The sequence below is a fragment of the Oryctolagus cuniculus genome, chromosome 3 (genome assembly GCF_964237555.1).
Source record: "Oryctolagus cuniculus chromosome 3, mOryCun1.1, whole genome shotgun sequence".
Lineage (NCBI taxonomy): Eukaryota > Metazoa > Chordata > Mammalia > Lagomorpha > Leporidae > Oryctolagus > Oryctolagus cuniculus.
In genome coordinates, this window is record NC_091434.1 from 78,322,197 (window position 1) to 78,349,399 (window position 27,203).

The 27,203-nt window shown below is 39.8% G+C and overlaps 1 pseudogene; it reads right to left on the reverse strand.

Annotated features, from left to right (window-relative positions):
- Positions 1-352: 352 nt before the first annotated feature.
- On the reverse strand, positions 353-27,005 carry LOC103348837 (seipin pseudogene; annotated as a pseudogene).
- Positions 27,006-27,203: the final 198 nt, after the last annotated feature.

The window sequence follows — 27,203 nt, forward strand, 5'->3', positions numbered from 1 at the left end:
AACTTAAATTGTCCAAAAAATCAACCTCTAAATCCTTACATCTGGCCCTTACCCCCTAAGCCATCCTGGAATCCCACCTTTTCTTCTATGTCACATAATCAGGACCTGCTCATTTTACTTTCAAAACTTTGAAATCTATATACTCATCTCCTTAGGAATCAGATCAAAAATGATCATTGATTCCCTGCAACTATTAGCTCCTATCTTTCCAGCACATGGTCCTTTATAGGTGTGCTTAGCAAATTGCTTATGTTTTACCACTTATACTCTGATCTCTTTGCCAATATCTTTTTTATTGGGGGGGGCACAAAATAGTTTATTGAGGGAAAAATACCCGGGAGAGGGTTCAGGTGGGAAAGTGCTGGAATGTGAGGAATCTGCCCTCTCCTCTTTAGGAACTGGAGCAGGTGGGGCGCTGTCGCAGAGAGCTCACAGAGGCCTCAGAGCTGCCCAGGGTCTCCCCAGCAAGGGCAGAGGCAGGGGCAGGAGCAGGCAGGTTGACCTCAGTCAGCAGAGCTGCATCTTCCCAGGAGCCTGAACCATCCCTGGCCTCGGGCTCTAGCTCCTCCTCCCCATTTAGGGGCTGTTGCTCTGCTTTCTTTTCCCCAGACCCCTGGCCTTCTGTCCCTGAGGGACCTTCAGGGTTCTCGCTATCCTCTCTCACATCCGATTGCAGCGTTGACTCCTCCTGGCCTTCGGGCCCTGGCTGATGGGCAGAGATCCTTCATTGGACTTCTTTTCGGGAAATGTCCCTTTTTCGAATATGAATCTGCAAAGAGAAGCGGCGTTGGGGCCAGATGTCCCCTGCCCCCAACCCATCCACTGCGTGTAGTTGAAGAGCACAATGACGCTGAGGAAGGTGAAGTTGCTGGCAACACCTGTGAAGGCACAGGTCATCGGGAAGTTGTGCAGCAAGTATCAGAGCCCAGTGAAGTGGGCATAGATGTGGAGGTAGTAGGCACCATACATCTGAATGAGCCTGCTGTGGACCTCGATAACTGTGCCAGTGGTTGGCACATGTGAGGTCTCTCTATAGTCCGCGTATAGGTCCACCTCAAGCAGATACTTATGCTCAGCAAAGCCAAACAGCAGGAGGCTAGAAAAGACCAGTGTGGCCAGCATCTGGAGCAGGTCTGAACAATAATGCAGGATCATGAGAGTGAGAAAGGGGAGATGATTCGGCCACCCCTAGTGTAGCACAACATGGTGATCAGGAACATGCCCAAATCTGTCAGAACCTTTGGTCTGGTCTCTGCACACTTCTTTTCCTGCAACCTCTCTGTTGTTGTGGATTCGTTCTGAGAGAAGTGCAGTGGGGGCAAGAGGTGTGGAGTCACAACAGACACCGGAAGTCAGGTGAAAGCGGGCTAGAGGCAAGCAGCTCGCAGACTCATGTATTTCAGTTGGTGCAGCAGCTTATATAGCCAAGTGAGCCAATCCGGTTAAGGGGTAGTTTATGCCCTAAACAATCAATGCCTGTTGCTAGGCAGGCTCCTTTGCCAGGTGGATTCCTAAGCCATTTCCTGAGTAACTGACGCTCGCTTGCCAGTGCCATCTTGGCACAGCCTTCTTATTCCACCACACCTCTCCTCTTTGGTCTGCTGTTTCTGTGGACATCTTCTTGATGATGCTCCTTTGCTGCCCTTGGATCTGTCACTTGTGGCTAGAACATGCAGTGGTGATCTCAGATGATCACCTGTAGCACATCACATTTTCTTGGATATAGGGAATGGAGGATCCCTGGAGCTACTGGAAGGGTAAAGCCATTTGATGAATAAAGTCTTCCAGAGCCTCAGATGACAGTTCCTGTGTTAGCATTCTTGGGAGAAAGGACCACCAGTCAATAGCTTTGCCATTCCCAGGGAAGAGGGGCAGGTCAAAGCAGATGGGAAATGGTCCAGCATTAAAGAACAGCGGGAGAGCGTGAGAGCGTCCACACGGTAAGACTTAAGTTACAGCCGATGTGACGAGGCTGCCAAGGGCATTTACACACAAAGGCCAGTGCAATCACTGTATCTTTTTCATTTCAGTTTCCTCAGCATTTTATATAAAATGAATTTAACATAAAGGTTAAGACCACAGGCTTCAGATTGCCCAGACTAGGGTCTCATCTAGTTCTGCCAGTTCCTAGCTGTGAGACCTTGGCCATGTCACATAGACACTCTTGGCCTCAATTTATCATCTGTAAAATAAGCTTATTAACAATGACAGCTATCTTCTAGAGTTGTTCTGAGTATTAGATGATGCACAAGCATATCCTTGAAATAACATCTAAAGCAAGTAAGTCCTCAATAGCCATGCTAACTGTTATTATCACATGCCCATCATATAGTAGGGCTCAATAAGTCTTTGTTGATTTAGATACTGAACTCTTAACTATTATGTATGAAAGGTTCTGTAATTTTAGGATAGAAGGACAGTATTTTGTGTCTCTATGTTGACATATCTAATAAGTTTCCAGGCAACATGTAGTCCATTACCGTGGCACTCCACTAAAATCATTGTCAGTAGGTGTAGGGGTTTTGAAATCAAGTAGAACTGGGTTCAGATTTGGGCTCAGATTCTTTGAGTAGGTTCCTTTAATTTGCTGATCCTCCTCTGCAAATGATAATTCATGGGGTTATTTTGAAAATTAAATGGGTTAATGTGTGTAAACTAACGATTAAGCCAATAATCAGATTGTACACATTTGCTAATTATTTTCCCTTAATTTTTCTTCCCACTATGCGACCTTCTCAGCACCATAGTACAGGACTAGGAAGGTGACTACCCAACAACCCTCTGAAGAATGCCTTTGGAAGTCCCTGTGAGATGTGTCACAATGTTGAAATGGGACCTTGATCATAAATGAAATCTATCCAGTTAGAATCAATATGACTTATCATTGAAACCCATGGTATAAAATGGGATTGGATCAACTGGTCAGAATAGTTGGTGGTAAGTAAATCAGTATCAGGCACTGGTTAAGAGAATGTGGCAGGGTTCAGGCTTTGGTAGTCAACTTTTTAAAGTGGGGAGGTCAACATATTTGACAGCAACTGAAAAGAGTTGTTGGACCAACCTGTGTTAGACCATTTGGAATCTGTAAGGTTTGGAAAGGCAGAGAAGGTCAGGAAAGTCTGTCTTAAAAATCATTACAATGAAATTTTCAAGTTGACAGTTGGTTAAACTAATATTGGAACACTGCAAAGGCAATTGGAAGACACACACTTAACACAGATATAGCAACTAGTGGGCCCAGCTACTTCAGTAGGACTGAGGGGAAAAGATGAGGTTGGAAACACCAAGAACAGTCAAAGTGAGTTGTTGCTCTCCCAATCCTCAGAACAATACATTCAATTTCCCAGCACTAATCATGAAGTTTTCTGAGGTCCAAACCCATGCTGCTATATTGCACTTTGTGATACAAAGAAATAAGACCCCACTGCCTTCAACTTTCTCAGCCATTTCCCTGTTAAGTTCTGTTAATAAGGGACACTGAAGAGAGATAATAAAACCAGAGCAGGCAGGGAGAAGGTACTTGCTCCAATCTGTTTTAAATTATCTTCTTATTAATAGCACCCTTGCAATGACTTTTCACCCGAAGTATTGGTAATTGGTACAAATTTTCAATTTTTTTCCCATACTCCTAGATTCAACCTTATTATTCCCACTTGGACATATCAGCACTAGGCAGAGAACATCTTTCCTCAGAAGGGACCCAGTTCTGTAAGATTTCTCCTCTGAAATTCTGGGATCTGGCTCCCCATTCTCTTCTCTGTGTTCTGCCATCTCTAGGAGGTAGCTGCTCCCTAACAATACTATTTCTGTATAACCTCTAAGTATTTTTGTTGTCTTTCCAGTCCTCAAATATTCACGTAACTGATTCTCTACTTGAAATCCTCTGCTTCTGGTTTTCTGGACAGATCCTAGATGACATACTTGCCAGTGCCCTCCTGATTTCTTTGGATTAGCAAATAAGAAGTATGCACGTCTGGATCTCTCTCAACTATTGTGTAAGTCACATGTCTCAGACAATGAGAGAATTTTGAAGGGGGTTTTTGAGAGTTATGTTCCTAGTAATATCAGAGGAAAAGCATCCTGAACTTCTTATTCATAATACCTGCCATGAGTGTCATTCTTTGTTCTCTGTCAACCTTTCTTTGTATGCTGTATTGTCTAGGAAGATAGAGATCTCATGGTAGCATTTATCTTGGCACATAAGCCCTCACTAAGTATCTGTTTTTAAATCTAATAAATAGGTACTATATATGTTTTCACACACTTGTGAGAAAATGATGACAATTACTCATATCCAATACCCAATAATATGACTATTCGTAAAACCATATGCCTATAGTACAATTCTCTTTACGACTCATTATTAAAGAAGTCATGCAATTAATTGTTCCTTTGTGGTCAGAAAAATATTCAACTTAAAATACGGGTTAATATATATGTTGTGATGGTTTTCTGGCTATCAGGGCAAAGCAGCAAGCCTTATGAATTCTCTAAAGCCACACATCATTTACAAATTTTGAACCAAACACATAACCCATTACTTATATTTTCTCTTCACATGTTAGGTGGAAACCTGAGATCTAAATGGAGACTCACTACCTATTTTACACAAAAAACAGAATCCATTGGAAAGGCACCTAGATGGGGTTGAGTAAGAGATGTCTGGCAAGCACCTCCCTGCAGGGACACCAGTGTGAACAGCCATAGTACTCACACCAAGTCACCTTCACAAGGGCTATGGAAACGAAGTGAAAGACCACAGTGCCTTGTCTTGTTATGATCATAAAAGCCACAATGATGAAGGCAAGAAGGAAAGAATTGCCTGCACAACTGCTCCCGCAGCTCCAAGGACCACAGCATGGAGAGGCACCCGTCTTGGGAGAGGGAGAGCACATCCAATTCAATGTCGGGTTCACTGTGGACAACTTGCCAGACAAGTGTGCCCTGCTGTCCTCTCTGCCTTTACTGCAGGCCCTTACCTGTAGGTGGAACTTCAACAGCCAAGCAACTCTTGCTGTGCTTCTCCAACCTCTGGTGGAAAGTGAAGTGCTACTATAGGGAGAGACAAAGAAAGGGGGCTTTGAACTGCACCTAAGAGCTAACAGCCCAGTCTATTGCTCAGAGACCTGGCCCTTGGTATATCCACAAGCCTCTAGCTCCCTAGCCAGTGCTCACAGACTAAGCCTTGAGAAAGGTAGAAAACTGAGCTCTGGGGCTTTGGTCTCATTTTGGCCTGTGGCACTGGCAGCCTCTGGTGATTTTGGGAGAAACTCTTGAAATTTTGTGGGGACTTGTGTCTTTGGCTCCTGATGTGACCAACATGGGGACAGTCTAGGTAGTCAGAGGATGGACTTTATCCCTCTGCACCAACCACAGGCAGACAACAAGGAGCCAAGGGATGGTGTCTTGTGATTCAGTTCTGGGCTGGTAAAGTCCAGCGCTGGGAAGATTGTAATGATTTCCATACCAAGTAGAGTCTCTGGAATTGTACAAGTGTCAGAAGGAAACAAGTGCCCTGGTGAGAGAGACTTGGGTATGTATCTTTACTGGCCTCTTGGAGGCCTGGTGTCCACCTCCAAGTTTGCACATGGCCTGAGAACTATGAAACCCAAGTGTGACACATGTAGGCCTGCCTGAGTAGCTGAGTAGTTCTCTTTTCTAAAACCTTATGTGGACAGCAAGGAATCAAAGGACAGTTTTGAGACTCAGTGCTAAAATGATAAAGCCCAGAGATGAGCAGCTCCTAACACCCTCTGTCCCCAGGTTAGTGCCTTTAGACAGAGGCTCTGACCTGTTTCAGTGCCGAGTTCCATTGCCCCCATTAAGCAGTCTTATACCCCAACCCACATCGCAAGTGGCTGAGGTGTTACACTGGGCAGTGAGTTCACCAAAGCTGCAGATAGGCATGGTGAGCTTTGGTCCCACCCCCAGGCTGTGCCGGTCTTGATGAGCTGAGAGCTCCAAATATGACTAGTACCAGGAGAGTCGTAGACACAGCATCTGAGCAGAGGCTAGGAAGAGGCCTGCGAGACAGTCTATGCCTTTTTCAGTATTTCCTATGTTCATACTTTTGGACAAATTTTAATTTGGGAAGTATTATAAGACTGAATCAGTAAAACATATCAACAACAGATAAGGGCAAACTGTAATTTTGGGGTGCTATGTATTGCTGAAAGAGAAAAAGGATCCGAAGGCTCAGAGAAAATAAACTGCTTAAAATTTCTAGAATAACAGCTGCAAATGAAACTAGATTACTGTAACTAAACGCTTTTATTCAGAGATGCCACAGTAAGAGGAAAGAAAATCATCATGTAATGGTAATGGGCTCAATCCAGTAAGAGGAAAACACTTGTAAATACATGAGCACCCATTTTTGGAGCACCCAAATATATATTGCAAACATTAATAGAACTATATGGAGGGAAAAACTCCAGAGGACTTTACCACTCCACTTTCTGAAATAGAAAATCAGAGGTAAATTTCTCTCTAGATCAATTGGACCAAAGACATCTACAGAATTTTTTATCCACAGCTGTAGAATACATATTTTCTCAACATTACCTGGAATATTTTGTAAGATAGAACATATGGTAAGTTACAAAATAAGTCTCAACAAGTTCATAAGACTAGATCATACCAAGCAACAATACCAAGCATTTCTAAAACTAGAAAGTACACAAAAAACATTAAAATTAAAAAACAACTTACTGCTAAACAATCATTGGATCAATGAAATCAGAAAGATATTTAAAAATGTCTTTAAATGAATATAAATAGAAATACAACATACCAAAAATTATAGAACACAACAAAAACATTTTTATTTATTTGAAAGGCAGAGTTACAGAGAGAAGAAGGAGGAGGAGGAGCCCCAAATGGCGCTATGGCCAGTGCGCTGTGCCGATCCGAAGCCCGGAGCCAGGTGCTTCCTCCTGGTCTTCCTTCCATGTGGGTGCAGGGCCCAAGCACTTGGGCCATCCTCCACTGCAGTCCCGGGCCACAGCAGAGAGCTGGACTGGAAGAGGAGCAACCGGGTGAATCCAGTGCCCCGACCGGGACTAGAACTGGGGTGCCAGCACTGCAGCTGGAGGATTAGCCTAGTGAGCCACAGCGCCAGCTTACTGTTGAATATTTTCTAGAAAAAGTACAGACTAAGGAGAAATAGGAAAGGGAAGTTGCTTTAGAAAAATAAAATGAAAAGACTTCTCTAAAAATTGATAGTAAGATTGCATTTTTTAAAGCAATAACAGGCTCTTCTGGAGGAAAGAATCAGTTTGGGGGGGAAAAGGAAAATGCCAGTAGATCTAAAAGAGTTGTGATGAAGCCTTCATCTCCCTAACTGTACTTGCTGCTGTTTGATGTATGTGTTGTCTTATAAGTGCAAATTTGTTTGTAAGTTTTAAAAATTCTATGCATATATAAAAGCAACCTTTTACATTGTAAATGATATTATTTTAGAACAGTAATTCTGAAAGCGAGTTTTACAAGTAGCTTGTTAAGTTGGCAGTAATTTGGTAATTTGTTGAATTTTCAGGAGCATGCTTCAAAAAGTCACACTGTTAGAAATATGAGTTATAATGACTTTCACATGGAATAAATGCTGAAGACTAGTTCTCTAGTGGCTCAAAGGAATGAGTGTATTTACAAATATACTTAAATCTCTATATATAGGAAATTATGAAAAATGACAATACATAAAAGTATATGGGAGGGGCATTGCTGTGGCATAGCGAGTAAAGTCGCTGTCTGCAGCGCCAGCATCCCATATGGACGCAAGTTCAAGATCTGACTGCTCCAATTCTGATCCAACTCTCTGCTGTGGCCTGGGAAAGCAGCAAAAGATGGCTTACTTCCTTGGCCCCTGCACCCACGTGGAAGACCAGAGGAGGCTCCTGGCTCCTGGCTTCAGATCCGCACAGCTCCTGCCATTGCAGCCATTTGGGGAGCAAACCAGCAGATGGAAGATTTCTATTTCTCTGCCTCTGCGTTTCTGTACCTTCACCTTTTGAATAAATAAATAAATCTTTAAAAAAAAGTATATGGGTAGGGGTCCAGCACTCTGGCAAAGTGGGTAAAACCACTGCCTGCAGTGCTGGCATCACATATAGGTGCCAGTTCAAGTCTCAGCTGCTCCACTTCCAATCCAACTCTCTGCTATGACCTGGGAAAGGAATAGAATCTGGTACAAGTGCTGGTACATGGTCCCAACACCATGTGAGAGACCTAGAAGGAGCTCCTGTTTCTGGGCTTCAGATCGGCTCAGCTCCAGTAGTTGTGACCATTTGGGGGGTGAACCAGTAGACGGATGATCTGTTTTTTTTTTATAATGAATTTTTTTAATTTTTTCAACTTTTATTTAATAAATATAAATTTCCAAAGTATAACTTTTGGATTATAGTGGCTTTTCCCCACATAACCTCCCTCCCACCCACAACCATCCCATCTCCCACTCCTTCTCCCATCCCATTCTTAATCAAGATTCATTTTCAATTATCTTTATATACAGAAGATGAACTTAGTATATACTAAGTGAAGATTTCAACAGACTACACCCACAAAGACACACAAAGTATAGAGTACTGTTTGGGTAGTAGTTCTACCATCAATTCACATAGTACAACACATTAAGGACAGAGGTCCTACATGGGGGAGCAGGTGCACAGTGACTCCCGTTGTTGATTTAACAATTGACACTCTTATGTATATGTCAGTAATCACCCAAGGCTCTTGTCATGAGCTACCAAGGCTATGGAAGCCTCTTGAGTTTACAAACTCCGACCTTATTTAGACAGGACCATAGTCAAAGTGGAAGTTCTCTCCTCCCTTTGGAGAAAGGTACATCCTTCTTTGATGGCTCATTCTTTCTGCTGGGGTCTCACTCATGGAGATCTTTCATTTAGGTAATTTTTTTTGCCACAGTGTCTTGGCTTTCCATGCGTGCGAAACTCTCACGGGCTTTTTAGCCAGATCCGAATTCCTTAAGGGCTGATTCTGAGGCTGGAATGCTGTTTAGGGCATTTGCCATTCTAAGAGTCTGCTGTGTATCCTGCTTCCCATGTAGGATCATTCTCTCCTTTTTAATTCAATCAATTATTATTTGCAGACACTATTCTTATTTATGTAATCCCTTTGACACTTACTCCTATCTTTTTGATCAATTATGAACTTAAACTGATCACCTTAACAAGTAAGATGACCTCTGGACGCACGTGGGAAACCCTGAAGAAGCTCTTTGTTCCTGGCTTCAGATTGGCCCTGCTTTAGCCATTGTGGCCATTTGGGAATCAAACCAGCAGTCAGAGGACTCTCTCTCTCTCACTCTCTCTCTCCTTCTGCCTTTCTACAGATTTCTGCCTTTCAAATAAATAAATAAATCTTTTAAAAATAAAATAAAATCAGGGAAAATATGATATTTGTCTTTTTGGGACTGGCTTATTTCACTAATCATAATAGTCCCAGTTGCATCTATTTTGCTGCAAAACAAGATTTTATTATTTTTTATGGCTCAATAGTATTCCATCATGTATATATATCACAATTTCTTTATCCCAGATACAGAAAACTCTTTCATTGATTTCATTTCCTTTAGCTTTAATTCCCAGGAATGGAATTGCTGAGTCATTATAACTTCTTAAGGTGAATATGTGTTCTCAGAGGAAATTTATGGAACTCCCTTTTGTATCTGGATTAATGCATCATAGTAAAAAAGAAACTTCCTTTTTACTTCATTATGTAAGGTAAACAAATTTAATATATAGATTTAAAAGCATAATGATACTCCCTCACTCTATTTTCTTTCTCTCTTCTCTCCATTCTTATTTTTTTTAATTTTTGCAATGATATACTTTCAGTTTATTTTATAATGAAAAGCTTAACCCTCCACCAAATTATGAATTCAACAAGTAGCAAGTGGAAAAACTATTGTTTCTCATGAGTGTAGAGAAAGCTGTAAAGAATAATCAAAATTCAAAATGTCAGTTTTGCTTATACATATTACATTTTTTGCACTTTGTATAGTGCCACAAATCAGTGAAAACATATGATATTTACCTTTTAGGGACTGGCTTAATAAATTCAGCCTATTATCTTAAAATTACTGTGATTATATAAATATTGGCTTGCAATCTTACTTTTTGTTATGATAGTATGGGGAGCTGGCACAGCATGTGGGCATTGTTGGTGGAGAATAGTAGGAACGATCCAACCATTCTTTTTTTTTTTTTTTTTTTTTTTTTGACAGGCAGAGTGGACAGTGAGAGAGAGAGACAGAGAGAAAGGTCTTCCTTTGCCGTTGGTTCACCCTCCAATGGCCGCCGCGGCCGGCGCGCTGCGGCCGGCGCACCGCGCTGATCCGATGGCAGGAGCCAGGAGCCAGGTGCTTTTCCTGGTCTCCCATGGGGTGCAGGGCCCAAGCACCTGGGGCATCCTCCACTGCACTCCCTGGCCACAGCAGAGGGCTGGCCTGGAAGAGGGGCAACCGGGACAGAATCCGGCGCCCCGACCGGGACTAGAACCCGGTGTGCCGGCGCCGCTAGGCGGAGGATTAGCCTAGTGAGCCGCGGCGCCGGCCCGATCCAACCATTCTTTAAAGAGAAATACAGCACTAAGCTTTATGTGGTAGCCTGACACAAAAAACATAGTTCTGGTCATGCTGATGCCACTTCTTGTACTGGAACATTTTGCTAGAATTATTCTCTCTTTTCTAACCAAAAAAGATGACTTATTTTCCTCGAAAGCCTATGGGATCTTGAGCTTCTATTTCCCTTCCCCTTCTACTCTGTAGTATCAATAATCTAGAACCTCCCTAATGTCTAGACAAGTACTTTGGGTATATTTGCACACATGAAAAAATTGAAAGTGTTCAAGAACAGAAAAATGAGCTAGGTCTGTAATCAAGTGTGTAATCGAAGCTGTGGTTCTTGGCTCACATGCATTAATCTTGGATGAAGAGACTGAAGGCCAGAAAGTTTAAGTGGCTGGCCTTATTTATGTCTCTAACTCATTTTTCCAGGTTCTTTTGCGAGAGTTTCAAATTCTTTTGCATTGTCATGTACCCATCAGAGAATAAATTTGTGGAAACCAATATTTACTAGTACTTTCACAAATGATAGAAGAACTAAAGTATCTGTCGCTCCCCCTCTTCCTGGAGGAACGACACTAAAACCTGCCTAGGTTTCCTATCTGAGTCACGGCACCATTATGTCGCTCCCCCTCTTCGTGGAGGAACGACACAGGACGCTGAGCTGTTCTTTTGTCTGCTCGGCCCTTCCCAGGTTTGCTGCTGGTTCTTCCCGGGTTGGCTACCGTCCCTTCCACCTCCGTGGAAGGGGCGGTTCCCCCTGCCACTTACCCCACTTCTGCGGGGGAACGGCACACCGCCGGCCGGCTCTCTCGGGGGCTGCACAGGTGTTCCTTCAGATAGATGTTCCTGGTGCATGTTGTCTCTCTCCTCCTTTATAGTCCTCTTCCACCAATCCCAACTCTGCTACCCACACACCGAGTACGCTGCTCTCCTCCAATCAGGAGCAGGATCAGCTCCTGCAGGTCATCACTCAAGTTGGCAAGAGGCAGCTGCGTAGAAGTTGTTACTCCCTTCTCAGCGCCATATTGTGGGAGAGCAGATGCATAGAATAAGTCTTAATTCCAGTAACAGTCTAGTCCGAGTTGCTCCCCACAATTTCCCCTTTCTTTTTATTTTTTGGCATTGATACGCGCCTGTCTTCGGTGCCCCGCGGCACACACTCTGCTCTGCTTGCTAGAGTTGCCCACAGGTGCTTACAAGCCCTACCAATCAGGCAAACCGAATCCGGGTCCTCTCTTCGCCATGTTGTGAGGAGGTTTTTAGGCACTGATGCGTGCCTGTGTTCGGTGCCCTGCAGCGCATGCTCTACTCTGCTAGAACTGCCTGCAGGTGCTTACAAGCCCTAGCAATCAGGCAAACTGAATCCAAGCCCTCTCATTGCCGTCTTGTGGGGAGACTTATTGGTGTTGATAACGTGCCTGTCTTCGGTGACTTGCAGCCGCCCACAGGTGCTTATCATCTTACTAATCAGGCAGACCGAATCCAAGCTCTCTCTTAATTTCATGGTGTGGGGAGGCCTTATTTTTCTCTATCTCCGGGCATTCCTATTTCTCCTATTTTACTTCTATCTGCCAGCATTCCTATTTCTCTCATTTTACTTCTAAACTTCTGTTTCTCTTATCCCCGCGGCTTCCCGGCGCCCGCCCAGAGGCAGCTTCTCGGCGCCTCACCCCGCGGCGGCTTCCTGGCTCTGCGAGGCTTCCCGGCTTCGCGTGCTCCGCGGTCTCTGCGCCCTTTGTGCCCGCACCACGGCCTTCGCGCCAGCCCCGCGTTCTCTCTACTCATGCCTCGTGTGCTCTCCCCACTTGTGCCCCACGCGCTCTCTCTGCGCGCAGCGGCTTCCGCGAATCACACAGCCTAGCTCACGTTTCCGCCACCGGCTTTCAGTCTAAGTTCCCCGGGCTAACCTGGCGAATTCAACCTAGCCTCCGCCTCTGGTTTTAGCTTTTCGCCTTTTGTTCCCTGGGCTGACTTGACGAATCCCAACATAGCGTACGTCTCCGCTTCAGCCTGCCCCCGCGGCTTCATCCTCCCTAACATATTTTTCTCTACCCGATATGTTTCCTAACTTTTCTTCCAACAATATTCCCCTCTCATTTCTCCTGGCTTCTCCCTACAGTCCGTATCCGAGTCTAAGTTTCTTCCAGCTTTCACTTTCACTTTCAATCCTAACGTCCAATCCTAACTTCTTTCCCACAGTCCGTATCTGAGTCTATGCCTAGGCTTTCGATAGCTTCTTCCGGCACCTTTTCCATCCGGCTTTTCCCTAGGCTCTTCCCTAGTCTCTCTCTCCTGTATTTTCCCACTTCTTCCCACTTCTTCCCTCCTAGGTTTCCTATCCGAATCACGGCACCATTATGTCGCTCCCCCTCTTCATGGAGGAACGACACTGAACCCTGCCTAGGTTTCCTATCCGAGTCACGGCACCATTATGTCGCTCCCCCTCTACGTGGAGGAACGACACAGGACCATGCGCTGTTCTTTTGTCTGCTCGGCCCTTCCCAGGTTTGCTGCTGGTTCTTCCCGGGTTGGCTACCATCCCTTCCACCTCCGTGGAAGGGGCGGTTCCCCCTGCCACTTTCCCCACTTCTGCGGGGGAACGGCACACCACCGGCCGGCTCTCTTGGGGGCTGCACAGGTGTTCCTTCAGATAGATGTTCCTGGTGCATGTTGTCTCTCTCCTCCTTTATAGTCCTCTTCCACCAATCCCAACTCTGCTACCCACACGCCGAGTACGCTGCTCTCCTCCAATCAGGAGCAGGATCAGCTCCTGCAGGTCATCACTCAAGTTGGCAAGAGGCAGCTGCGTAGAAGTTGTTACTCCCTTCTCAGCGCCATATTGTGGGAGAGCAGATGCATAGAATAAGTCTTAATTCCAGTAACAGTCTAGTCCGAGTTGCTCCCCACAGTATCTGTGTGTATGAACAAATACTTTTAAATCTTACTATTTCACTAAATGAAATAATGTGACAGGATGATAAAAGTTATTCAGAGTTGATGAAATAAATATCTGGGACTGAATTTTAAGGCATGATCCTGGAGTGAGGGACATTGTGTTAAACTGAGAAAGTAAGGAGAGTGAATATTCTTTCAACAGATAATTAGGCTATTAATAGGTGTTGAACACAAAATATAAAAGAATAAAGGCATTATTCATTTGGTTGAGATTGTCTGAAAATTTCTCCCACTCATGCTGGGGACTTGTGGATAGAGAAAAATGTTATTCTACAGTGAAAGCATGTACATAACATTGAACTTGTGTTCCTGGGTAGCGTGAGTGGGCTGGTGAGTTCTTTAATATTAGAACCTGACATAAAAAAGGAAATGCTTGAAGGAGTAGAGATGGTGCCAGACCAAGTTGTACTTTCCACCAGATTTTTTTTAAAAGTTGAATTCTCACATTGAATATTTATAGACATTTAGAAATTAATGGAAATTGTCATGATTCATTGTTGATGATGATAGTTATTTACCCTTAAAATGCATGCACATGTGTTTATGTGATAATTATTATAAAATTCTATAATCATTTATAGAAGGTGAATTGAAAATGCTATGCCCAGTTACGTAATTTGTGGAGGCAAGCAAAGTGTTTATAGACTTTTAGAGTAAAGCATTATTGAGATTTTCTATGATATCAGAAGCACATATCATTTTCACCTATTCCTCTGTGTGGGGAGAGCATCTCTGTGAATACCTCCTGAATTCCTAGTCCCCACTTTGTGAAAGCCATTTTTCTTCATTCAGGTGCTGTAACAGAATATGTTAGTGACTTCTTTTTTTTAACTTTTATTTAATGAATATAGATTTCCAAAGTGCAGCCCGTGGACTGCATTGGCTTCCTCCACCCCCAATGACTTCCCTCCCACCCGCAACCCTCCCCTTTCCTGCTCTCTCTCTCCCCTTCCATTCATATCAAGATTCATTTTCAATTTTCTATATATACAGAAGATCAGTTTAGTATACATTAAGTAAAGATTTCAACAGTTTGCACCCACATAGAAACACAAAGTGAATTATACTGTTTGAGTACTCGTTATAGCATTAAATCGCAATGTACAGCACATTAAGGACAGAGGTCCTACATGAGGAGTAAGTGCACAGTGACTCCCGTTGTTGACTTTACAAATTGACACTCCTGTTTATGGCATCAGTAATCTCCCTATGCTCTAGTCATGAGTTTCCAAGGCTATGGAAGCCTTTTGAGTTCTCTGACTCTTATCTTATTTAGACAAGGTCATAGTCAAAGTGGAGGTTCTCTCCTCCCTTCAGAGAAAGGTACCTCCTTCTTTGAAGACCTGTTCTTTCCACTGGGATCTCACTCACAGAGCTCTTTCATTTAGGTGTTTTTTTTTTTTTTTTTTTTTTTTTTTTTTTTTTTTTTTTTTTTTTTTTTTGCCAGAGTGTCTTGGCTTTCCATGCCTGAAATACTCTCATAGCTTTTCAGCCAGATACGAATGCCTTTAGGGCTTATTTTGAGGCCAGAGTGCTGTTTAGGATATCTTCCATTCTATGAGTCTGCTGTGTATCTCACTTCCCATGTTGGATTGCTCTTCCCTTTATTCTATCGGTTAGTATTAGCAGGTACTAGACTTGTTTATGTGCTCCCTTTGACTCTTAGTCCTTTCATTATGATCAATTGTGAACTGAAATTGATCACTGGGACTAGTGAGATGGCATTGGTACATGCCACCTTGATGGGATTGAATTGGAGTCCCCTGGTATGTTTCTGACTCTACCATTTGGGGCAAGTCAGCTTGAGCATGTCCCAAATTGTACATCTCTTCCCTCTCTTATCCCCACTCTTATGTTTAACAGGGATCACATTACAGTTAAATTTCAACACTTAAGAATAACTGTGTATTAATTACAGAATTAAAACAGTCGTATTAAGTAGAACAGTTAGTGACTTCAATAACAAATATTTACTTCACATGGTTCTTTAGAAATTGGGTGTTTGAGATTTGAGTTCTCTAGAAACATGGTTAAATTCTTGGAAAGAATCTTATTTTCTCTATCTGTGGCCCTCTTCTAGTTACCAGGTGGCCGTCCTGTATCTTCACATGGTAGGGAGAAATACCATCTCTCTCATGTCTCTTATGATCCCATTCATGAAGCTTCCACCTTCTTGGCCTATTTACCTTCTAAATCCCCCACTTCTTAACACCATCATTCTTAGAATGAGAATTTTGACATATGAATGTTGGAGCACAGAAGCATTTAGTCCATAATACCACTAAGCCACATTGTGGGAAGAAACAAACTAATCTGTTTTGACACCATTTCAAGCAGCTCTAAGAGAAACATGTACTGCCATTTGTGGCTTGGTGATTCTCTGCAGAACTAGATTATTATTAAGTTGCATCTTAGAACCACAGACCTCAACGTGGCGAGGAGTATTGAAAAATCAAAGTCTCAGTTTTCCTCGACCTACTATTAGCTGATCATTCCATCTGTTTAAGTAAAATATAACATGACTGAACTTTTATCACCTTTTGAGGTAGATCAGATAAATATTTTAATTATTGTAAGCAATCTGATCTCATGTGGCTGGACTGAAGCTAATTCCATCTGTATGAAGAGGGTGTCATATGTAAGTTTTTCCATGAAAAATAGCAATTTTTCTATCAATTGTTTCTATTCTGATAGTTACAATTATTTTTTCTTTCTAGCCAATGGTTTCAGAATAAGCAGACATCATTATTCACCCTTTCACTTGCCTTCCATATTAATGATGCAACCAAGAGTAGCTTTGTAATTTTACTAATTTCAGTGTTTCCCAAAGTGGGTTTAGTGGAACATTATTCTCATAAGCATAACTCATGAACAAATTTCTAAGGATAAAAACAATCGAATTTTGCAAATTTCTGGGCTTCTCTGGAGATTTATAGTGAGCATTATCATGCTAAAACATTTAAGAAATCTTTGAGAAAAGAGTTTGATAATTTTCTATAATTTCATATTTCCCAAATTTATTTGCTATCAGAACTCTTTTTCAAGTAACATCTGCCAGAAATTCTTTGAACCAACTGTTCTTTAGAAATGCAGGTTGAGATATTCTAGTCGTAAATTTCCAAAGATGTCAAATCACAGGAGGAGGGAGATGAAGTATTTGGTTGAATAAGTTCTAGTAATGGGAGATGTACCGTAAGGAGAAGAAAGAACAAGATCATTTGAAGCAAATAGTTGTTTGTCTTTGCTCTTTGTGTTTTGACCAAGCCTACCTTGGGTCTCATTGTTTTGTCCCTGCTTGCTTTGGTGGATGCCTGAGCATGGCAGCCTTATGTAGGACTACAAGCCAGAGAATATTTGTGAGAGCTCCATGGAGCCTTAACACATCATAAATAAGACCATATATATTATATATCTATATTTTAAGGAGGACAATGGATAAGAAGACTTAGCCACAGGGAGTATTTCAATCCTTCATCTTCCTTCATTCTTCTTCAGGGACACATATTTATATGGTATGTAATCCCTTGCCAGACAGAAATGAGATAGCCAAAATTCTCTGAAAACTTAATAATTACAATTTGTTCTCAAGTGGAATTTTCAAAAGTAGGTGCTACAAATGGCTCTTTTCATTTGGATGGCAAGCTATGGGAGCAATGTAAAAATCTTAATAAGCTACACAAAGAACGAAAAAGAGGGCCAATTATGTAAACCATATTTTACAGGTAAATGTTAGGAATTGGGGCTGTTGGCTGTGTATTTCCTTGTTTTGATTTGGTGAGGTTTGCAATAAGGGTTTAGTACTTTTGACCTGTGTTTTATTACTTATCAGTAATTTTATAGCTAACAACCAAACTGCAGCAAAATCACAGAATGGACACAATTACAGTAGAATTTACAGAGCATACAGTTCATTTACCTCTGACAAGCCAATATAAAATCCCTCCATTACAATAAAGGGTCACTCTCAAATCAGAATTCTCTAGATTGTTTACACAACGCTTTAAAAACTAAGGGAAAATGTTGCTATAATGATGTGGTGAATTCATCGACTAGAAAAGGTTTTCTGTTTAAAATCTCCCCTTTTTACAACATTAACCAATACTTTCAATAACGATAATTATTTTATTTCTAAATTGAGGAAACTACTAGAAAATAAAGTCTTCTTTGTTGGCAGTCAGTAAATGTAAAACCACAACAACAATCCTTAAAGCAGAATCAGCAGGATTCTGCAAAATGTACAACTGAGAAAATGGGATTGACTGAGATGTTGCCTGACAAAAATAATTTATGAAGTGCAGTTTTTCATATATACTATGCACACACAAACACAATACACACGAATATGTACACATGCATTAAGAACCATAAGTACAAAAATATATACTAAAATTTGATAGGTGAAAAAATAAATGAGGTCTCCCTCTATTACATGATTTTAAAAATAGGAGCATGTAGGGAATGAATTTGCTTAACACACTAAGAAAAGCAGATGAGGACATTTCTACATTTATTTCAGTGTTTTGACTGTGATATTAGAAGGTACAGATTAAAAGATGTTATTATATTGATGGGTGTTCAATAAATCATATGGATGAGCTAGCATTTTAAGATCTTGAAATACTTAACATTTTCCTAAACATATACAACCTCATTGAGCTGCTACCTTCGTCCCACAGCATTTGGGGGCAAATACCCAAAGTGATTAAAACCAGCTTAGATGGACAGTGCATGCGTTTTAAATCCCAGTTTTGCCACCAATTATCTGTATGAGGTAAATAACAAGCTCTTCACCTCTCTGAGCCTCAACTACTGGTTATTTGAATGTAAAATGGCTTTAATAATTCCATCCTCATTTTGTGTGTGGTCATATTTATGCAAGATGTTGGAGTGTCTTCCTTTCAATAAGTATGGAGTAAATTTTATTTCTGTTCCTTCTCTTCTTCCTCCTTCTTTCTACATTTGCTTTCTCTTCCACCTTCTTACTGTTATTAGTAAATTTTCCACTACTGCCATCTCAATTGGAATCACTGTATAATTTCCATTCTTCTTTGAATCAGATTTCACTAGATTAAAGGTAAATATGCCAGACAGACAGCAGCCAAATCAGAGTTACTTTGATGAATTAATAAAAAGAAATGTGGGGAAGAGGATTGTGGTGCCTCAGTCTCTCAGATTTTCTACTTCCATTAACTCTAACTTTTAACTATGCCTAATGATGAGATGAAATGACTGTGAAGGAGCCTTTTAGAAGATCTGGTTTGAGGATCATGATGGGTTATGTCTCCATCTGATGTGGCCTTGACTCCAGCAGAACTACATTTGGTCCATTCTCCAGCTTCCAGCTTCTCTCTGGTTCCATCGCACTAACAGGCTGGGGGAGGGGGGCAGGGCTGGGGGAAGAGTTAAGACTTCAGTGCAAATGTTGAAGAAATTATGAGGATTGTGACATTTAAGAATTTCTTTTGCCATGCCTTATAATTTTTAAATGTCAGAGGGAATTGGAGTGGCTATTAAGTCTGAGATCTTAGCACAAACTTAGGTCAGTTTTATTTTTACTAAAATTGGCTTGTTTATTTCTAGTAAGGAAGCATTGCACTGTGATATGACAATTTCTTTTCTTCATCTGTAACTACTGCATCATTGATTATAAGATAATGCACCACAATTTCAAACACAAAGCAATAAAAACAAAATCAGATTTGCTTCATTGGCTTTAAGGTATTTTTGTCTATTAGCACAATAGAGCAGGAAAGATGGTAACATGTTTGATGTACTTACTATCTGAATAGCTTTATTATTGAAAGACTTATCAATAAGGCATAAATACAACTAGTCAGAAACCTCAAGGTCACCTTTAATGTAATATTGATATTTAGATTTTCTATAATAATCAGTTAGGATATAAATATTATTAGTAAAGCAAACACAAAGAAAATAACCCAGTAAATTGTTTTCATTTAATATGTGTACAATAAAAGGCAAGACATTTCCAAAATCTGTAATAAACACCACATTACTTTATATGTGACTTTATAGTAGGAAAGGGGAATTCTGGATATATAAATCAGACTCGTTTCCCATTTTGTTGTACATTACAAATAGTTTTGGAATGGCTTGCTCTGAATCTTTAAGGCTTGATTCAAAGACCACACTATTAATGGAATCTTCTAAGACTATCAGGTGGGAGAATTTTCTTCCCACCTGAAATTTCCAAAAAGCACTGTCTACCTTATGTGGCCATTATTTCCATATGGCTTGTACATTACTTATAAAATGTTAGACTAGGGAAGCAAGGCATTCCTTTTACTTTTCAGGGCAGTGCCCTGTGTAAAATAAATATTCAAATCACCCAATATATGATAGAATGATTCTCCACTTGAAGCCCATCACTTTGGGGCTGTCAAAATGAGACACACACACACACACACACACACATACACCCTTGTGTGGCAATTTTGCCATAATAAGATTGTGAAACTCTAGAATCCAAGATGTCCAGGAGATGTTCTCTTTCACTGCCAGCTCATGTTTTGCACATGAATGGACTGAAGCCCAGAGAAATAGCACTGTGAAGCCACTGTGAGCGGTATGTCCTAGAGCAATATGTTCTAGAGGACATGGTGAACGTGTTGGCCAAGCAAGCAAAAAATTGAGATTATGCTGTTTGATACCTTTGTTATTTTCAGAAGCATTTATGCATGTGTGCATACATGTATGTTGTGTCTCTGTGTGTACATACTTATTTATTGTTAATGAAATGGATCCAGAAAGGTGTCTAATAAAAGTCATTGTAGGATTTACTGACAGAGCCAGACCTAGAATGCTATTTTCCTGCCAGTGCATTACGCATCCTGGAGATGGTTCTCTGATGCATGGGTCCACTAGCTACTCCTCCACTGGACTCAGCCAAACCAGCCAGCTCACTGATGTAATCTGAGAGCTGGAGGTATATGCCAGCGGCCAATGTGGACAAGCCTGATATACAGGTGAGATACCACAGTTCACCAAGATGGCAGAAACCATTTAAAACTCATGGCTTACTAGTTGCCTTATGTTACTAAACCACTTTGCATTTTTTATAAAATAATATTTCTAGGTATTGTGTCATCTGGCCCTCACAACAATGCGAAAGATATGTGTCCTTACAAATCACCTCCCACATTTACTGAGGAAGGAGATACACAGCTATGTTTAAGGAAACACACTGAATTTGAGATAAAACCAGGATTTAACCTAAGTGATTAAGTCGTGGCCTATTGTCCTTTTGTCTTCCTTTGTTGGCTCTACATATGCCTGAATAAGGAGGATGATGTTTATTTAGAAATGTTAGCCATTGTCCTAAAAAATACCTTTAAATTGAGGAAATCAAAACATTTTATGAACTTTCAGCATGAAGATGCCAGCAGCTATATTTTATAGGTCATGCAAATTAGAAAGAACCCTTTCATACTGTGTTCTTTATCCAAGGAGTGACTCAAGCTTAAACATTCAGCCTATATTTACTTAGTGATTCTGTTTTGTGTTAGTTTGCTGTTTTTTTTTTCTTTTATTGTTTTAATGGAACTACTCAGTGATCTTTTTTTTAAACCACAAAAAATCGAGCACAATCAAATACAGAAATGTAGTAAATGGATTTTTGGGTAAACACTATTGAAAGTTTGAGGTATCTTTCTAAACCCTTTCATTCATATAAAAACAGATATCTGAACATATCATACAGGGCTATTTAACATTTTAGCTATATAACCGACTTTTTAGCTTCATCATATGATTTCTATAATGTGTTTTCTATCTCATTACTGTATATTTAGCTTATGGAGACTAATCTATAATGAACTTTCTGCCTATTATATTTTCATAAACTATGTGAATATTTACTTATAAAAAAATTTTAAAAAATTAGATGTAGAATTACTATTTATTTCATATTGGCTTTCTCAATTGCATGTTCTGAGAAGAAATCTGCATTTGAGAGGTGTATTAAAGAGCACTGCTGAGGTCAACACCTTTGGAATGGAAAGGAAAGAAGGAAGGAAGCAAGATTAGTGCAGTGCTGGCATCCCATACAGGTGCCGGTTCGTGTCCTGGCTGCTCCACTTGTGATCCAGCTCTCCACTATGGCCTGGGAAAGCAGTAGAAGATGGTCCAAGTCCTTGGGCCCTTGCACCTATGTGGGAGACCTGGAAGAAGCTCCTGGCTCCCGGCTTCAGATTGGTTTATAATTATAGCCACTTCTTGCAATGTTATATATAAAGGACGAATGTTTTTCGCCCATAATTGGAATGAAATGCCATGAATATCAAATGCCACCATTTTTATATAAAGTTTTCTATTTAAATATTTAAGTATGTGTCTACTTGTTCCTATATTTTGACCCATTCTAAACGTATTTTTTTCTGAATTTGACAATACTGTAAATAACTGTTTTAAAACATGTTTCAATAGAATTCAGGGAATTCAATTATTATTTTTCTCAAAACATTTTTAATAAGTACTTTATTTGAAAGGCAGAGTTACAGAGAAAGAGAGGAAGCGATAGAGATCTTACATCTGCTGGTACACTCCCTAGATGTCCACAAGGTCTGGGGCTGGGCCAGGCAGAAGCTAGGAGCTGGGAGCTTCATCTGGGTCTCCCACATGGGTGCCCAGACCCAAGGACTTGTGTGATCTTCTGCTGCTTTCCCAGGTTCATTAGCAGGGAGCTGAATTGGAAGTGGAGCAGCTGGGACATGATCCATATAGGATGCTGGTGGACCTTGCAAGTGGCAGCTTTACCCACTATGCCACAACGCTGGCCCCTATTTTTTTTTTAAAGATTTGTTTTATTTATTTGAAAGGTAGAGTTATGGAGACTGAAAGATAAGGTGAGATCCAAATATTTTTGACTGTTTTTATTGTATTTCTTTTTTCCAAATGAATAAATAAATTTCAATAGATCCCTATAAGTCATAAGTATTTGTGGAAATTACATTAAATTTATGGAATGATTTTGAGGAGATTTGATATTTTTTATAAATTTACAATCTCTGCTAAATAGCTGGGGCGTCTTCCATTAAGATTCTAGCCTCAGGATCTTTAGTATGATTTGGGCTTTCCTCATATATGTCCTTATAATTCCTATGTTAATTTCTATATAACTTACATATTAACTGCTATAGTGAATTGGATCACTCATTTTCCTATTTGCAAACACTATGGGATTATACATCCTGTAACATTACACATATATGGATATATACACATATGTGTGTGATATGCATTGATATATATGTATATGTATATTCAGAGATGTACTGATAAATACTTCATAGCTGACTTTCAGGTGGAAAAAAATCCTTGATTTTTGGAATTTGTTGAATTTATATATATATATATATGTGTGTGTGTGTGTGTGTGTGTGTATGTATATTTTGCCATGGCCAATTTCAAGGTGTCATCATCAATACTATTGAATGTAAAGTTAGAAAAGTATGCTGAATTTATTTTTGTAAGCTGTTATAAACCAATTTTAGCACTTCACTGTTGCATATATATTATACACATTCTAGTCAAATCATTTTAAAAACGATCACAAAATACAATTTGTAAAATTCAAAGTAAATTTTGAAATAAGAATTTAGAACCTAGGATTTTTTTAAAGTTTTTATTGACTTATTTTCATTTTATTTGAAGGCAGATAGGGAGGGAGAAGAGAAAGAGAGAGAAAGAGAGAGATATGAATAGAAATCTTCCATCCACTGGTTTGCTCCTAAAATGTTCACAACATCTAGGGCTGTATCAGGTCAAATCCAGGAGCCTAGAATTCAATAAGGTCTCCAGGGTATTTGAGCCATCTTCAATGGTGCACACTAACAGAAAGCTGGATTAGAAGTGGAGCCAGGATGTGAATTGAGGCATTCTGGTATAAGATGTGGGCATCCCAAATGGTGACTTATCTGCTGCACCAAATAAACACCCCAAGAACCCAAGAATTAGAATCTGAAAATCTAAGAATTAAAATTAGGGGAAAATCAATATACAAGTACCTTTAATTTTCCCCCTAAATTTAGATATCATCACTACTTCTAGTATGCATCCATTAAAGAACCATTTATTGTAATTATTTATCTTGACATCTGTTTTAAGTGTTCTTGATCTTATTGTTTTTCTCTTTCCTTTTGGTGCTGAGATTACTGTTGGACTTACAGATAAATAGAATGTATTGCTCTAGATGCTGAAGTCTACACACAACACACTCTGTTTTCACTTAGCTATGTAATCACTCTGTGCCAAGTAGACTTCAAGAGAAACCCCTTAACACACAGTGTTTTGGTGAAATTCTCAAAGCTTTTCACTATTTTATCTACTGAGGATGCCTCCCATAATGTTTTCTCCAATGAGACTAGGAAAGCTAAGGAAATTTAGTGGAGTTGGGGTCTTTTGTTTTGTTTTGACTCTTTTTTGCAATACCTCAGAAATATTAAGGGGTTGTCCTCATGCTTCCTCATCTCTCATCTCTCACATTAACATTCATCATGTCTACAGTAAGTGAAATCCAGGGAAAAATGATGCCTCCATTTGCTTGAGGCTAAAAATTTGCCTTCTCTATCATCTTTCCCTCTATCTTTTATCCCCGTGCAATTAAAACAAAAGGCATCTTACTAGACACTCTCCATGCTTGAGGGTTTTTCAAAGCTTTGTTTAGGAAACTTTCACTTAACTCTTGAGGTAGACTTCTTTTGCCAAGGGTATTAGATTCCTAGGGCTACTTTAACAAATTACTATAGATTAGATTGATGAAATTGATTCCCTCACGGTTCTGCAGGTGAAATATCTAAGACTAGGGTGTTGGTTAAATTGTTTTCTCCTGAGGTCTCTCTCCTTGGTTTATCCATGGCTGTCTTCTCTGTGTGTCTTCACATGGTCTTTCCTCCACGTGCACCTTGTCCTAACTTCCTCATCTTGTGAAAGTACCAGTCACGTAGAATTAAGGTTACCATAGTTATCTCACTTTACCAAATTACCTCTTTATATAGTCACATTAGTAGATCCTGAGGGGTAGACATTCACCATCAGAATTTTTAGGTGTGTAGTTCAGCTCATAGCATCAGAGTTGAAATTCAAATTCTTGTTTATTGTTGCAACTTAACCTATCTCACTGAGGACACTTAATCTGATTTTCCATCTTTAGTTCTATCTTTCTTATTTCTATATTCCTTAGATTGTCAATCGGATTTGGGGTGAGGGGAAGATAAATACCTGTAATCAAATTGCTATCATCAACAGTCTTATGATGATGTCATACACTTACTTGTGTGGCAAACAGAAAGAAAATGAGACCATTAGTGATCACTGTTGGTCACTCATCTACTGTAGACATGAAGGCGATGTGCATGTGCATGAGTCTCCAGTGAAGAGTAACACTTGAATGATATCCTACTTAACACTTACTCTTTGAATTGCTCTGGAATGTTTCTAGCTCACACTTTAATGTTGTTGGTAATTATATAATTTAATATTAATATGATTTTAAAGTTAAAGAATGGCATAAATTGGAATTTTTGTAGTTTTTCTGGTATCATCCTTAGAATATCCAGAAATACTTATTTTTTTTGAGATAAATATATATTATATATATATAAAATTACAAGTTCACAGTATTTACAGTGTTTCCTTCTACTTGTGTCTAATTTGCCACCTTATTTTCAAGTCATATCAACACATGTGTTTGTATAAATTACAAAAACATTCTTTTTCCCCCAGAAAACTTTTATTTAAAGAATACAAACTTTATGCATTTCATAAATACAACAACTTTAGGAACATAGTAATTCTCCCCACTGTACCCACCCTCCCACCCACACTCCCATCCCTCTTCCTCCTCCCTCTCATTCTTAACAAAGATGATTAAAAATGAGTGGTAAAGCTTCACATTTTAAAAACATTTTCTGTGAATGCATTCCGTTGTCTCCTTTAAGTGCTCATCCCACCAACCAACACAATTATTCGTTCAATCAAGATGGGAAAATTACTTATAAAGCTCAGTTTCAAGCAGAGCCACACACAAAATCTATAGCTTCCATAATAGAAAACGCTAGAAAATGGAATAAAATGATAAATTGACTAATATATGGTATAATTATTTGTTTCCTGTTGTTATCCATCTTTTATCAGTGGCAAGAAGTTACAAAAATACAGTATTTTTAAATAGAAGAAGAAAATCTATGAATTCTATAACTGATTGTATCTTAGAGTTTAAAAAATTGCCTCTGAAATTAAAATTCTTGCTAGATATTTTCACCTTTGGCCTATTTTTTCTCTTCTCTACAAGAATTAACACAATCCTATTGGATAATTTCTTCTGTCATTTATTCAATAAGACACAAATAATTAAGGGAAAATAGTTTTAATGACATGTATTTTATCTTATACTTTCCATAGGTTATTTGGTCATACATGGAAAAATTAGAACAAAAGAAGCTGCATTTTGAGATGAACTTTAGATACCCTAGAGGGAAGAAACAGAAACATGCTTTCCTTAGCAGCTTTTAAAATTGTTTCTTCTATTTGTAATTATTTTGATGCTGTTATTTAAAGGTTAGAGTTTTGTTATGGTGACATGGTTTAGCCTCTATCCTCTACCTGTGCTGTCTTAACAGTTAAGGATTCAGGAACCAGGACTTCCCTTTATTTTGCTTTCAATGCAATTGGGTGTTTCTACTTATCATTACATTTTGACTCAATGGAATTTTCACATTTTTGCTCATAAAATGGTTAGTTTATGCAAGAAGTGAGGAAGGAATGTGCAGATTTAGGAAAACAACCCAAATAAGCCACTGTGCTCACTACATTAGAACATGCAGATGGATGAAAATACTCTATGCTTCTGTAACTTTGTGTGTAGGTTTCATTATAATGAAAAGACACAGTAATGCGGAGTTGCACAGAGAATCCTCTCACATTCAGAGCATTTTCAAGATGTTTCTATCACACTATAGAAACAGAAAAACTGCATCATTATTTCATTGTGTTTATTTATCCGCAGATGACTGTGTAGGAATAGAAAGCCTAGTGGCTGCTCCGTAGGGAAGTGGGAGTTCTAATATGTGTTTCGTTTTAACTCTGTTCACAATAAAATGTCAAGGTATTCCTCAGCTTTAGTGAACTCTGGATTTGGCCTCATTTTGTAAGTCAGTTTTTGAAACTCCATGGTCTTGAAGAACATGTATACCATGGGAATCTATAGAGACTATGCTGAATCTCTTATAAACCTTCAGTGACGAGAAGCTGAATGATCAAAATAGTTACACAGAATCCCCACTAAATGTCATACGCTTCTTTAATTTTTAAACTCCAAGTACTCTTTGTTAAAGTAAGTACCCAGAGTGTAATGGTACTGTCAAGATTTGAACATAAGACTTACCAAATGCTACAGTAATACCAGTTCTAGCAGTTGTCTCAGCTTCTCGAGCACCTTCATCGACTCCATGGCTTGCAGTTAGCACAGTACATACTCATTCTCAAGGATGAGAGTAAAGCACAGTCCTGAGGTGGCTTATAGTTCACACTTTCCAAAACGTTTCAACCTAGCAGTCGTGACCAAAGAAATGAGTGGCAATATCATAACCCATTACTCAATGACTCTATCATCCACAGGAAAGCCTTATATCCAGGAGGAAACAGATGT